General features: G+C 32.7%; 1 pseudogene; it reads left to right on the top strand.

Annotated features, from left to right (window-relative positions):
* The first annotated feature begins 1,151 nt into the window (after positions 1-1,151).
* On the top strand, positions 1,152-5,737 carry LOC149157918 (pathogen-related protein-like; annotated as a pseudogene).
* The last annotated feature ends 9,878 nt before the right edge of the window (positions 5,738-15,615 follow it).

Genomic DNA, 15,615 nt, shown 5'->3' with positions numbered 1-15,615 from the left:
TGAGTTAGAATGAATATGATAAATTATAACTTTGGACTTCCCCACAATGGCTATCTTATGGGTATGAAGAAAAGTACTTAAAAAACTCCCTAAAGGAGGGTGTAAGCCTCTGCTTGGTTCTTGGATGCCTTTCCCAAATTCTAGGAATAAGATAGTTCTAATTGTCCTTTGAAAATCACTAGTAATCTGCCTCTCCTTTATATAAGATTTGATATTTTTGTTTGTTTCATAATAACATATAGAATATTTTCATTTAAAATAAAGAAGAAAATATTTAAAAAGAAAGATCATATCATAAAAATATTTATTTACAATAAGTTAAATGATAGTAGAAGTATCCTCAGACACATAAATTTTATTAATAAGGAAAATAAAATTACATTGAATCTGCAAGAGTTTACACACAATCACTCAACACTCTTGCAAGAGGAGAAACAAACTTTAAATAAGCTAATGTCCTAACTTAATTTTGTTATGGATCACTTATTTCATTTACAAGTATCCATTTACATTTAATGCTCTCATAACAACACTCTTAACTAGTTTCCTAAATTGGTTCCTAAGAAACATCACCTTTCTAGATATCATATCTCTTACAACAATTAGCTATTCTAAAATATATCCAAAATATAATTAAACATTCTAGATAATTGAATATTATATCATAAATAATTAAATTAAAGTTTATGTATTTTGGATCATCTGAAATTCCCCCCTTTGATCCAAATATACATTACGACATATGCCAAGTTCATCCCTGAACCTAGTAAATTGGATCCTGCCAAGTGGTTTTGTGAAAATATCTGAGATCTGATCTTATGAAGGATAATACTTTGTGTCCACATGCTTTGCTTTGGAATGGAAAACTAGATTTTTGGCAAGCTTTATGGTTCATTGGTTGTCGATGAATAAAGATGTAGCTTCTACTTGAGGGATACCTAAATCTTGCAAGACTTTGTGCAACAAAACAAGTTCACATGTTGCTTCCCATGCTGATATATATTATGCTTCTATCGAAGAAGTGGCCACTGTAGCTTGCTTCTAAAACTGGTAGCAAACTACAAATTAGCACCAAAATCTGCTAACTGAGCAAGAATTTCTCGGCACTGCGGGCCATATCTTGTCGGTTGTATCACAAATCGAAATCGACAATGTCTGGTGGTGATAAATTGTGGGACTCTACTGTCTTGTGCGATTGCAATATGCGATTGGGCTTACCGCATCGCAATCGAGGCCGATATCACATCACAACCCAATCCTTGTCGGGACCGATTCTTGTTGCCACTGCGATTGCGATATGCGATTGCATCACATCGCAACTCCCAACCTTGCTGGTGTTAGGGCCAATATCTGTGCGCCAATCCTTTCATTTGATTGCGATATGCGATATCACAAATCGCAATTGGCTTTGTACGGGGGCCGATTCTTAACTCGAACCACTTAACACTGCAATATAAAATATGAAATATGCGAGGGCCAATGGCGGGATGCCACTTGGTGCCTCCTTATTCGCTGAAGACCTTGCCACATCATCCTAATCCTGCCATGTAGGCAAGTCAAATTTGAACTTTGACTTGCTCTAACTTCTGCATACGAACTAGGATTTGAGTGTCATTCATACCATTGGATTCAGAATAACGATCTTTTCAATCTAAAGCTAAGTTTGACAATATTCTGACACTTTGATTTTAAGCATAATTCTGAGCACCTGATCATTGGGGTTAGGCCCTGATAGTCTCGGCGACGAGATTTAACTTCCTGTAGGATTGATTTGCCCAAATTTTCCTATGTGAAAAAAAAACTCCCTTCAACATAGTGCTTTTCTCACCAACACACTATTCAACTAAATGTCTTCAATTGAATCAAACATAAATCAATGGGTATTGGAAATCCAGCTTCAAGCACATAAATTCCTCTAGTACATGTTTTTGCATTGGTCACCAACACAACATTCAATTTGGCTAAGATTTAGTTCAATACATCATAGATTCCACGATTTATGCATTTGAGTTAGATATTGTTGAGCCAAACATGCTTCAGGTCTAGTGAAATGTTTAGGGATAGATATTATTGAGTTTTGATTGAGCACTTGGGAAGGAAGTTGCACATGTCTCTGTTTTGAGTAGATTGTTTGATTGTATTGCACTTAACATTAAAATTTCTCTTTCACTCAAATTGTGCTATAATTAAATCACATAACATATCACATCCTTCTTCATCTATGCTCTTCTTCCATATGTTATCCACTTACAGTGTACATATTTCTCTTTTACTCAAATTGGGCTATAATTAGATCACATAACATATCACATCTTTCTTCATATATACTCTTCTTCCACATGTTATCCACTTACAATATACGTCTAATACAATTGCTAGTTGATAAAACCATTTATAACAAATATAACATCATTATCTACAAAATCACACTATACAATATATTTAAAATGATAAAAACATAACAAAACATTGAAAAATGCATACTTTATAATAATAAAAATTTAATATATTTTTAGATATTAATATTTTTTAATAAATCAATTCATTTAAATAATCAAATTAATTCGATGTTAAAAATAATTTTATATTAAATATTGAATCATTAAACAAAAACCAACTCTATTATATATTTTAACAAAGCATTTTATAATTTTCATAATAACAATCACACTCAAACCACTCATATTTTTAAAACCATTACCATATTCATAGTTTATAAACAGTTAACATTTATATTAAAAATAATATTTTATACACCCACTCCATATTTATAATTTATAAAAAGTTAATGTAACAGTTTATATTTATAATAAAAATCATACTCAAACCACTTATATTTTTAAAACCATTACCATATTCATAATTTATAATATTTTATACACCCAATCCATATTTATAATTTATAAAATGTTAATATAACCGTTTATATTTATTATAATAGTCACACTCAAACCACTCATATTTTAAAACCATTACCATATTCATAATTTATAAACCAATGACATTTATATTAAAAATAATATTTTATACACCCACTCCATATTTATAATTTATAAAAAGTTAATATAACAATTTATATTTATAATAACAATCATACTCAAATCGCTCATATTTTTAAAACCATTACCATATCCACAATTTTTTAAAACCATTACCATATTCATAATTTATAATATTTTATACACCGACTTCATATTTATAATTTATAAAAAAGTTAATATAACCGTTTATATTTATAATAACAATCACACTCAAACCACTCATATTTTTAAAACCATTACCATATTTATAATTTATAAACCATTGAGATTTATATAAAAAATAATATTTTATACGTTCACTCTATATTTACATCGACAAACTAGAAGGTTGTTTAGAGGAAGTAGGATGTGTTGGCACGATCTTAGCTGGGATAGGCATCATCCTTCTTCTCTACGCTAACGATATTGTTGTTCTCGCAAGTGCCCATCTGATCTTGATAAGCAACTTATACTTCTTAAGGATTTCTATTCTACCATGGGTATGATTGTTAACACTGACAAAACAAAAGTTATGATTATCAAATCCAAGAAGGACAATTGAGCTAATTTTATGTATGACAATAGTAACTTGGAGGAAGTGTCTTCCTACAAGTACCTAGGAATTGATATTCATCACAAGCTCAACTGGAACTATAACATTGAGAAAATGATTAATGGGGGGTGGAAAGCTTATTTTGGTCTTGAAAATAATTGTAAAACGACAAACCTCGTAATGTGGGATAGAAAGAAGTTCATATTTGAAACTTTAGTCACTCCGGTTATCTTATATGGATGTGAGGGTTGGGGTTGTAGCATCTCTAGAGAATCCCGGAGAAAGATTGAGCAAATCCAAAAGTGTATTATAACGTATAACCTCAAAATTAAAAGAAACACACCCTATCCTATTCTCCTTATAAAAGTGGGTCTTTCCCCTATTGAGAGCCTAGCTATGACTAGGCTTTTGTTGTACAAGCACAAACTCAATAACATAGGAGGCCATAAAATTCTTAAGCTAGCTTTAAATTCCAGCCAAAACCACGTAAGGCTCAAACGAGGTTGGTATAAAGACACTAGGGCTTGGTTAAACCATTGGGATATCGACGAAAATGTTGCATTGCAAAACATTAATAACATTAAAAATATTGTTACTTCTAAGTTCAAAGAAAAAATGTGGCGGGAGATAGATTTAACAGCTAAAAGAAAATTAAGATATTATAAGAAGGTCATAAACCCCACCCTAGGAGATCAAAAGTATCTCTCTGTTTTAACTAGCTCAAAGAAGAAAACTAATATAGCCAAGATTAGAACAAACTCTCATGAGCTCCATAGTGAAAGGGGTCGTTGGGCAGTTCCTAAAACACCATGGATGGAAAGGTTCTGCCATCTCTATGAGAATATGAACATCGAGGATGAAAATCACTTTCTCTTAGAGTGCCCCGTGTACAACCACATTAGATCTTAGTTTCAAAAATTTTGTTGCAATACTGACCTTCCTAGCCTTTTACATTGTCAAAATTACAGTGAGCTCGGGATTCTCTCCAAGCTTTTGAGCATAGGAATAAAATCTTAAATCAAAATAAATACTTCATTTCTTTGGGTCCGATAGACCAAAGTTTGCTCTCAGTGAACGTTAACCATCATCATCATCATTAAAAAGTTAATATAACAATTTATATTGAAATCATAACATTGACAAATTTTAATTTTTGTTATTTAAAATTTGTTTTTTATTGTATATATAAATTCAATCTCTTATAAACAGTATATATAAATATAATATTTAAAAAAATAATTATGGAAAATTCACAATTCCAGACTCTATCCAATTTTAAAAAAACATACAAGGTTCCCTGGAAGAAACTGTGGAGAAGTTGGTGGAAACGTGGGAGATGGAGCTGTCTCACAAGACAAACATACAAGAATTCAAATCAATTGACCCTTCCAGCTTCTCAATGAGTGTCAACGGTAATATTTCCGATATATATCTAGTCAAGTAACCTAGTTTGAATAGACAAAGTAATAATAGAGGCAGGTGCCATTCCCTCTGATCAATTGTGAAATTCATGCAGGAAGGCCTGCGTTATTGGGAAAAGAGACCCTCGATATGGGAAGCTACAACGTACTCCTTCAGACATCTTTGCCCGAGGAACTTCAGTACTACAAGATGGCCATGGAAACATTCCAGTCTATACAGGCCTTCCCCACAGGATTTGCTTGGGAGGTGGTTCAAGTCTATACAGGCACTGGGGCATCATGGAGGGGCCTTTCAAAGGCCATAAACCAACGGGAGAAACCGTGCAATTCATTGGAATTGCTATTTCTAAGGTCAGCACACTGAACTGTACATAAGTATTACAGAATCCTGCAACTCATGCAGCTGTTCAGAATTAAAACCCATTTTAATGTTCTCTGATATTTTAACAGATTACTAATGTTTACAGCCTGCACTGTATGGGTTGACATAAGAGTTTGCAGTCATTTTCGTCTATAGGATTGGAGGTTTATTATGGTTAGGAAAAGTATTTAATAACTGAACAGTGGTTAATGTTGTGCAGGTGGACGAGGAAATGAGGATTGTGGAGTTGGAAGTGTATTATGACCCAACAGAACTTTTTGGGGGACTTTTGAGGGGACAAGTGGAGGAGAGTTATGGGGAATATAAGAAAGCAACAGAGGGTTGCCCCTTCTACGCTGCAATATCTCACACCTCCACGTAATTATATTATATATTGTCCATTGTTATTGTTCTATTATATAATTGTATTGTATTTTGTTTTTTAAGTTTGTTTTGGTCAAATAATAACGGTGTTGAAATTGTATATATGTTTATAAATATACTTTTTAACCTTTTTGTTAAAAAGGGATATTTTGTAATACTAGCAATTGTCTCAAAAGGTACAAAGAGAGGCCGATAGGATTATTAAATTGGAATTGTTGAATTTTTTTAGAAGAGATATTGGTTCAATCAGCCTGGTCGCCTACACTGCCACAACTCTTCCCGGTAAACCCTGACAGCGATTCTGCTTTTGTGAAAAATTAAAATTTGCACCAGTAAACATCACACATATACCTATACAGCTGGATTGTTGATTGATATCTTTGGACGTTGAATAATTTAAGGTAAATCTATTCGCTATTACGCATTTGTGAAAAAATGAAAATTTGCACCAGTAAGCATCACAAATATATACAGTTGGATTGTTGATTCATACCTTTGGACATGCTCGATTAATGAATAATTTAGGGTATAATCTATTACGTAAACAAAGGACCAAAGGGGGAAGGGGTGGGGTTTGTGTACTGGATCAAGCCTCTGAGATTCATGGGAGAAACGAAGGAAGAATCCCCATCCAAAACCTCCTCTGCAATCATCCACTGTACCCTCTCAGTTGGATGAAATTTGTCCCAGTAAACATATTCCTTGGGATCCTTGCAGATTGAGCACCCTGGATCCAACCCACAGCCTACATGGCCATTGTATGGACCATCTCCACAGAAAACCTGTTGACCCACCCCGTACCTCCTAGTCTTCGTCATCCAAAATGAGGTCTAGTCTGCAGCACCCTAGGCCGATGGCCTAGGCTGCCCTGGTTCGAGTCCTCCTACCGATGGAACCCTCATCGCTCTCTTTTTCACATCCCCCCTCAGGTGAGAAAGGATTCATAACCCTATATAATCTTATTAATGAATATTATTATATTAATAATAAGGTTTAATCCTATTCATATTACCAAAAATAATTTAAGAGAGTCATAAACTAAGCAATATGGGGATTAACAAAAAAAATTAATTAATTAATCTATAAATAAATAAAAATAGTTGTTTAGGAAGAAAGCACATGAATCTAGCATCTTTTGATACTCCAGCCATCATCTCTATTTAAATTAACAAGTCTTTTTTTTCAATTTCTAAGGCCTCTCTAAATATATGATAATGAAAATGGTCAATCCTCGCAATGACCTTAGCCTCTTCAATGGAGATGTGATGATTGGTTTTTTCTGCATGCTCTACCAAAGCGGAGGAGCGAGACCTTCCATGCCTGATGTCGGCAACATGTTCACAAATCCTTTGGTTAATGGATCGACCGGTCTCACCAATATAAGGAGCTCGACAAGAACAGGGAATGATATAAACACCCTTCTAGTCCTTGGGGTTAATCGGGTCCTTAACAAAATGAAGAGAACTTCATATAGTGTTAAGAGGTCTAAAAGAAGAATGAATCTTATGCTTCCTCAAGATCCTAGCGATTTTATCCGTGGTCCCTTGAATAAAGGGAAGATGAACACCGGAAGACCAATCCTTGGGGTCAATCTTACTCTTAGGACCCTTTTCAGCATTTTGAAAAGCCTTAAGACCTTGAAACCTACTATAACCATTCTTATTAAAAACTTCCAGGAGGTTAGTTTTCTCATCTTCAAGGTGATTTTCGTCATAAACTTGCAACGCCCGCCGAAGTAGCTAAGGTGTTGACAACGCCTATCTTTTGAGCAGGAAAATGATGGGAGCTAGCATGGACTTAAATTGAATTTACTTATTTTAGAGAGATGTTACAATGTTTAACATTTTGACTTAGTCAAATTAAAATTAAAATATAAAATATAAAATTTTCCAACCCATGGTTTTTCCTTATTATATTTTTAATCTATGGTTTTTCCCATGGTATTTTTCTCTAATGTGAGTTATTTAAAGGTTAATATTTAAACTAATCTAAATTCATTTTAACTCTACATCTACCAAATGCCAAAAAAAATCAAATCTCTTTTCACTCTTAAAAAATCAATACCTCAAAAAAAAAAATCCCTCTTAACACATAATAAACTTACAACTAAAAATAAATGTAAACTAATTTTTAAATTTAAAATTTAAAATTTATATTTCAATTAAATTATAAAAATAAATTAATAATACATTGCATTTAAAATAAAAATAAAAATAAAAATCCTCAAAAATCTTTGCTTTTCTGAGCTTTTTTCTTTCGATCTTTGATTTTTATGATCTTTTTTGTGCTTTCTTGATTTTTTTTGCATATAATCTCTTTTGAGCTTTTGTGCTTTCTTGACTTTCCATGCTTTTTTGATTTTCCATTGTTTTGTTTTCTGGTTCAGATCAACGGTTGAAAGTGCTTCATCTGATCTAACGGATCAGAGTAAAAGTGTTGACGAAAAGTTGATGCATAGGAAAGGCCTATTGGCCTAATTAGAATTATTGGACAAACTTATGTAGTCTTTTCAAAATATAGAATTATTGGAAACTATAGAAAAAAGAGGGATGAACTAAATTTCAAAGGCTGGTAGAAATAATGTTTAATAATAAGTTTAGATTATTAGAAAATAAGATTAATAAATAGATAGGAAAGAGAGGTCAACAATCTAGAAAATCTTAATATAATAAAAGAAAAATTAAATAACAATTTCGCTCTAAATAATTGGAAAGTAAGTTGTATATCAAAGGCATCAAAGAGTGAATGAATAAGATAATAGAGTTGGATCACGAGGTCAACAAAAGAGCCTTGAAATTTATAATTTTTGGTGTAGAAAGACAAGAACACACTAGCACTAATTAAGCAGAAACTACAAAATAAATAACAAATATAAACAACTTATCTTATATAAATAAGAAGATTGGGAAAAATAATTGAGCATAATGATAAGTTAATTCATGTTAAAGTAAGTGACCATAAATAGTCTATATTCATTAGAAATATAAGTTTAAAAGGGTCAAAAATATTTATAAATGAAGACCTCTTTCTAGAATACCAAATTCAAAGGCTTTAAAAAGCAAAGAAGGAAAATGAACAATAATAACAAATTCAAAAGATTAAAAAACAATGAAAGAAAATGAACAACAAATAGCAATAGAAAAAAATACAATTAGGGTTAGAAACCAAAAACATAATAATAGATAAAAGTCTGGGACACTTCATATTCTCTCTTGGAATCCTTGTGGATTATCCTATGTTAGGTTGGACCTAAAGTGAAATTGATATTATATGGCTTGTTGGAAGTCATGAGCATGAATACTTTAAGGTCCCTAAAAGAGGGATTTGTTTTATGTTTGGTATGGAAGAAGAGATCCTACTATAGAAGGATTGGAGACATAACTTTTTGCATATAAAAGAGAATTTTTCCTGACATTAGGCTTCACAAAAAACACCATTTCAATTAGTGCATGTGGATTGAGATTTTTATTTATTATGTAAAGAAGATTTATATGGTAGTATGTTATCTATGCCTACTGTATTTATGTTTGATAAGAAGAACAATCTAAATAAAAATTGCGCGATTAATAACAAGATATTTATAATCTAAGAAATGAATGTGGTATCCACTTGCTAGGAGACTTTAATGCTAGAACAATTATTTAGGTTACTTTTTTAACTAAAGATTCCAACCCTAATCCTTTATGGCTAGATAAAGACCTTATTTTAGCTAGTAGATGCAAAAATTAATTTTGAATATTTGATTGAGAATTTGTTTGGTACCTAGCTAATCAAGCTCTACAATTCTCAAAGTCTAATCATTTGGAATGGTCAAATGAAGTGGCCAAAATCCAACCAAATAATTTATAATCATTGGATTTGCAATAGTATCTTAGAGTTTTTGATATTTAATATCTTTATATAGAACCAAATAGTAAATTTGGACATCTTAAATGACCATGAGAATGCCTTTTATCTTGTACCTTTAACCCTACCTTTAAACACTCTCATTCACAAAAGCCTCATTGAAAATAATTTTGATAGTCAAAAGTAATTGATCTTTGATAAAGATAAAACTAATTTTTTTAATGGAGTTAAATAAAAAATTAAATATCCTAAAAAATAAGGACAATGTTGGAGGCCTCTATGATAACTTTTATGATAATCCCCTCTACTTTCATTAACAGTTCTCTCTTGAGATGTTATCTAAAAAGGAAAATAGAATGACCAAACCTTGGTTTGATAAAGAGTGTGAAATTTCTAAACAAGCCATTAAGAATGTTTCTAATGAATCCTTACAATTGTACAAGATAAATAAGTACAAAGGCTTACTTGAAAGGAAAAAGGGTACCATACAAATAGAAAACAAGCGAATCTTTTATACCTATTTAAGATAGATCTTAAGAAATTTTGGATGCAATTTATGACTAGTAAAAATAAACAAGGAAATATGATTCCCTTGAGGGATTAAAATTCAACCTTAGAAATCTTTTTGAATCCTTTGATGTTATTTAATAACTTTCAAACCTTTTCTACAGAACAAGAAATTTTTTCGATAGAAAACATATGGTTTGGGGTTACGTCTCTTGCAAAAGGAAAAGTTAAGGCCATTGAAGGTACTAAGTATACATTTTAAAATTAGAAAGGCCTATCTTCACCCCTCATATGTAAAAGTTTTTCATTTAATAGTCAATCATGACTTCCCTAAACCTTGGACTCAAAGCCTCGTTGAAACTATTTTAAAATGCGGTGATAAAATCAAACCCTCTCGCTATAGGGAAATTATTAATAATCTCATTTTATCCAAGTTATATGGAAGAATTTTGGAAAATAAAATTAAGGTCTTGCTAGAAAGCTCCCATGGAAAATGAGTTAAAATCCAATCAATATTTAGGAGCTATCATTCGACTATGATCCATGGACCACCATGTTATTCTTAGGATCATTATAGAGGAGAATCACAATAATAAAATCAATCTCTTGTGTTGTTTTTTTTTTAACTTTATAAAATTTTATGACACAATGTTTAGGAGTAACATTAGGAATATATTAGAAGAGTTAAAATTTCTTTTTGAGCTGAGAGTTGTTGCAACGATGTTGTATGCTAGTGTTATTTTCAAGTTTAGGAACACTAAGGGCTAGCCAATTAATTCGATGTGGATTTAATCTCTTATCATGTATATTTATGGTGAATCTTAAATGAATGCATGGTAAAATAAGTAGGATAACCTTGTTATCCTTGATTTCATGATTTAATGGGTGTATGATGCATGTATTAAGCATGTTAGCATTATATTTGTCTCACGATCATTGCTAAACTAACCCTTCTTCTATAAATTGAGGTAGTAGCATGTTATCTCCTTCCTTTACATAATCTCTAAAAAATTGAGATCCTTGACTCAAATCCTAGTGTAATTTTGTTAACTTGTCCTAGTTCTTTTGAATCAAATTTTCTACCCAAAATTTCCCTAAGTTTATATGTTCTGAGACTTTGTTAGCCCTATATTGAGAAGACACTCGTCATCTCATTGATGGCAATCTTTAAAACCATAAAGTAATTTATTTATTTGTTTTGTGGTAAATTAAGGTTTATTTATAACAAAATCATACACTTCCAATGCTAAATATTTTGGATGTTATTGTCCTAAGGTTAGGATTTGTTTATAATTAATTAGAAAAACAAAATGTCATTTAAATACATTTTTTAGCCCTAGTTTAGAGATGACATCTATTGTTTTAGTGTTGTCATATGTCTTTAAACGAGTTGAAATTTATTCATTATCTTAGTCCTAATTTTATAATTTTTTATCATAGAATCAAAGGTTAGTTTATTGTTGGTATATACTATTATATTGTTGTAACTTCTAATTTGAAAAGCTAGTTTGTAATAGCCAAGAGCATTTTCCATATTATGTGTGTTTGGGAACCTATTTCAACCTATATTGGTTGACCTAAGCCTTTATATTGTGACATAGGAAACTTTAGACTTGAATCTCAAAATTTCTCTTATATCCACCCTAAATCCTAAATCCTATTTTTATCCTTAGGTGGAAATCATTGTAGAACTAGTTCCAACTGTTGGAGGAACTAATGGAAGGTCAATTGTGAAGTCTCTACACCTTGTCATGTGGAATGAGGCACCAGATTCCAAGTACCACATGATCCCCATCACTGTGTTGGCCATGCATGTGATAATGGTGAAATCAAGCTCGAATTGTGAAGCCAAAACTTCACCTGCAACTCCTCCTGAGGTCTTCTTGCTTGAATTTTTGTGTGGACTCTTTGTGGAATAGTGCTCGAATTCATGACGATTGAAGCATTTAATTTTGGACAAATATTTCTTCTTGCCCCCTTGGCTGGATTCTAGGTTGGTTTGAGATTTCTTCCCTTTTACCTTCTTTCCATTTCCAGCTATTGCAAAGTTTTCTTCATCCTTTCCCTTGAATGAAGCTCCACCTCTGGTATTCCTCCTAATTTCCTCAGGTACCAAATCAAACCATAAGTGTTCCCAATTCAGTAGTTTTTCCCTCTCGTTTACCAAATCTTGGTATCTATTCTAGCTTTTGAGAAGTCCTAGAGAGGGTAAGCTTACCAAGTCTTCATCTGAAACAATAACACCAACTCCTACAATCTCATCACGAACTTGTTTGAACCTGCTCAGATACTATTGAATAGTGTCATTCTTCCGCATCTTGATATTTCAAAGTCTATCCTTGAGTGCTAGTTTCTTATGGTTATTGTTATTCTGGAATATATATGTCCGTGCCTACCACAATGCGTAAGGATATTTTTTTCCCATGTATATTTGTGATAATGTGGTCTCACATTCCCTCCAAAGGTATTATCCTTGCCTTGGTTACATCTTTCTTCCATTGGGCTAGGTCTTGAGCATTAGATTTTGCTAGTTTTTCAACATCTCTCTTGATGTATTCTAGCAATTCGTTTTCATCGAACACCACCTCCATACGATCCTTCCATGCAATGATATTCGAAATGCCTTCCAAGGAATACTTTAGTCTCAGCCCATTGAAGGTCATATTCCCAAATCTAAAGAGATCCTGCTACACTAAACAACAAAGTTGAACCTCCTAAGAAACAACTTCCAAATTCATGTTACATTGTGAATCTTGCTCTAATACCATGTACAAATTATGGTGTATATTTTCAACTTCTCATGAAGTTTAAATCAAAATCACAAGACACAATTCTACTAGACTACTACTCTACGAAATTCAATTCACAATTTAGAACATCAATCACAAATATGGAATGAGAAATAACACACATACACACAATATTTTTCTAGGAGAAAGAAATCTACTAAAAACCCATATGCATGCTTGCATTAATATGATGAATAGAGATGTATTGCAGTTGTTTTTCTCAACTAAGCAAAACCTGTAAGTGAATAACCTATCTCTGTGCTCACTCAGAAGCTCAAACCCAAACTTAGTCAATTTATGATTGTACTTGAGCCCCTACTTCCTTGTACAATTCCTTGAGAAATTAGGCCCCTATTATTTATGAATTTCTCCACAATAGATTGTGAATTCCCAAGGTTTATCATTTGACTGCATGCAACACCTATATACTCAAGACTAGTCCCCAACTAATGTTACACTGCCTTGGAATCTCTACCACATCTGGGGAATTCAAATTCTCTGCATGCACTAGCTATTTTGGGTTGAATGATCAGTTAACTAAATGATCACTAAGTTAGACTGAAGTCTCGCTACACAACTGAACTTCCACTAGTTCCTCCAACAGTTGGAACTAATTTAACTGAAAACAACTTGAAATAATTGACCTTGATTACCACAAATTAGAAATCACACATACTTAACTGAACTCTAACTCCTCCAACTTGAATTTACTGATTAAACTGGGTGACATGATCCATGTCACACAATTTGACTGCATCCAAGTTGTTTGTTAATGTGGAAATTTGAATTTTCTCAATTTAATCAAGGAAAAATAAAAATAAAATTTCTTGTTGCATTTCTCAACAATCCCTCTCAATAAGAAAAGGATTATCAATCACCCCTCTCATGCAGTTGTGGAACTCGATCTTACCTCTTGACAAGGCCTTTGTCAAAATGTCAACATCTTGTTCCTCTATCGAAATGTATTGTAGCAACATTAAGTGTCTTTGCACATAGTCTCAGAAATGGTGATACTAGATATCTATATGCTTGGGCCAATCGTGAAATACAAGATTCTTAGAGAGTTTGATACAACTTTGATTATCACAATAGATCATAGTTGGATACATCATCTGACTAAAAAATCCTACATGTATCTTTCTCATCGAGATTGCCTCACTTGTTGGTTGACTTGCAGACATGTATTTTGCTTCTGCTGAGCTTAATGCCACAGATCTTTGCTTCCCGTTGTACTAGGAAATTGTTGTGGAGCCAACACTAAAAATTCCACCTGATATACTCTTTCAATGAGATGGATTCCATGCCCAATCTACGTCTTTCAAGCCACATAGCTTCACTCCCTATGTTCATCTTTACCATAGTCCAAACTGGGTAGTGCCTCTGAGGTACCATAAAACATGCTTAAATTCCTTCCAAAATAATTTGGTTAGCCTAACCATAGCTTGGCTCAGCTGGTTGACTGCATAGCACATATATGGTTGTGTGTTCACAAGATACATCACTGAACCCACTAACTACAGATAAATAGTAGCATCCACTTCTTCACCGAAAGTGGCATCTTCCTTCCTCCAATTGGTCGCTGGAGGTGTCCCCATGGGTTTACAACACTACAACAAAACAGGCAATTTACGCCAGAGTTAGCACCAGATTTTAGTGTATTTTTCTCTCCATTGGGATGATCAGCTTGGCGCTAAATCTGGCTCTATTGTACAATTTTTAAAGCATCCTTTTTTGCGCCAAATTTTGCATCATATTTTGCACCAAGATTTGCATTTGGTTTTACAACAGGTTTTGCTTCTAGTTTTGTGCCATTTTTTGCATCTATTTTTGCATCATTTTTTGCTTCCTGTTTTGTGCCATTCTTTGCTTCTATTTTTTTGTTTTAAATTGCATTGATTTTTACACCATATTTTGCATCTGATATAGTGCCTTTTTTTGCATCGAGTTTGTGCCAGTTTTTGCATCTAGTCTTATGCCATTTTTTGCTTCTAATTTTGTACTTATTTTTACATCTATTTTTGCATCAATTTTTCTGCGTTTGTTTACACAATTTTTTGCATCTAATTTTGCACCATATGTTGAATTCTGATTTAGTGCCAAAATTTTCATCCATTTTTGCACCATTTTTTCATCCACTTTTTCGTTTCATTTGTCTCCCTTTTTTGCATACTATTTTGCACCTAAATTTGCATCATTTGTTGCATCCAATTTAACATCATTTTTAATAACATTTCTTGCATCCAATTTTGCATCCTTTTGAGCATCTAAATTTTCACCCTATGTTGTACCATGTGTTGCATCCACCTTTGAATCCCATTTTGTGTCTAATGTTATGTTCAATTTTGAGCCATTTTTTTTCATCTACGTTTGCATTTGTTTTTGCACCAAGTTTTGAATCATTTGTTGCACCTCATTTTGCATCCAATGTTGCATCCAAATTTGAGCCATTTTATGCCCATTTTCGCACCATTTTTTCTACTTTTATGTCCAAATTTTCACCATTTTTTATGTCCAATTTTGCATCCTTTTTGGTGTCTAATTTTTCATCCTTTTTGGCATCCAAATTTGCATCCTTTTTTATGCCACATTTTGTGTCCACATTTGCATCTCATTTTGCACCTAGATTTTAGTCTCACTTTTCATCTAGTTATGCATCATTTTTGGAATCCTTAGTTTCACCCTTTTTTAGTCCCCTTTTTCTTCTTGTTTTGTGTCTTTTCTTACATCTTTTTTG

Source organism: Pinus tabuliformis, chromosome 5_2, assembly GCF_031772625.1.
Source record: "Pinus tabuliformis cultivar Carrire ecotype Pingquan chromosome 5_2, CPIR1, whole genome shotgun sequence".
Classification (NCBI taxonomy): Eukaryota; Viridiplantae; Streptophyta; class Pinopsida; order Pinales; family Pinaceae; genus Pinus; species Pinus tabuliformis.
The sequence above is the reverse complement of the archived record's forward strand: the minus strand, read 5'-3'. Positions and strand labels throughout refer to the sequence as shown.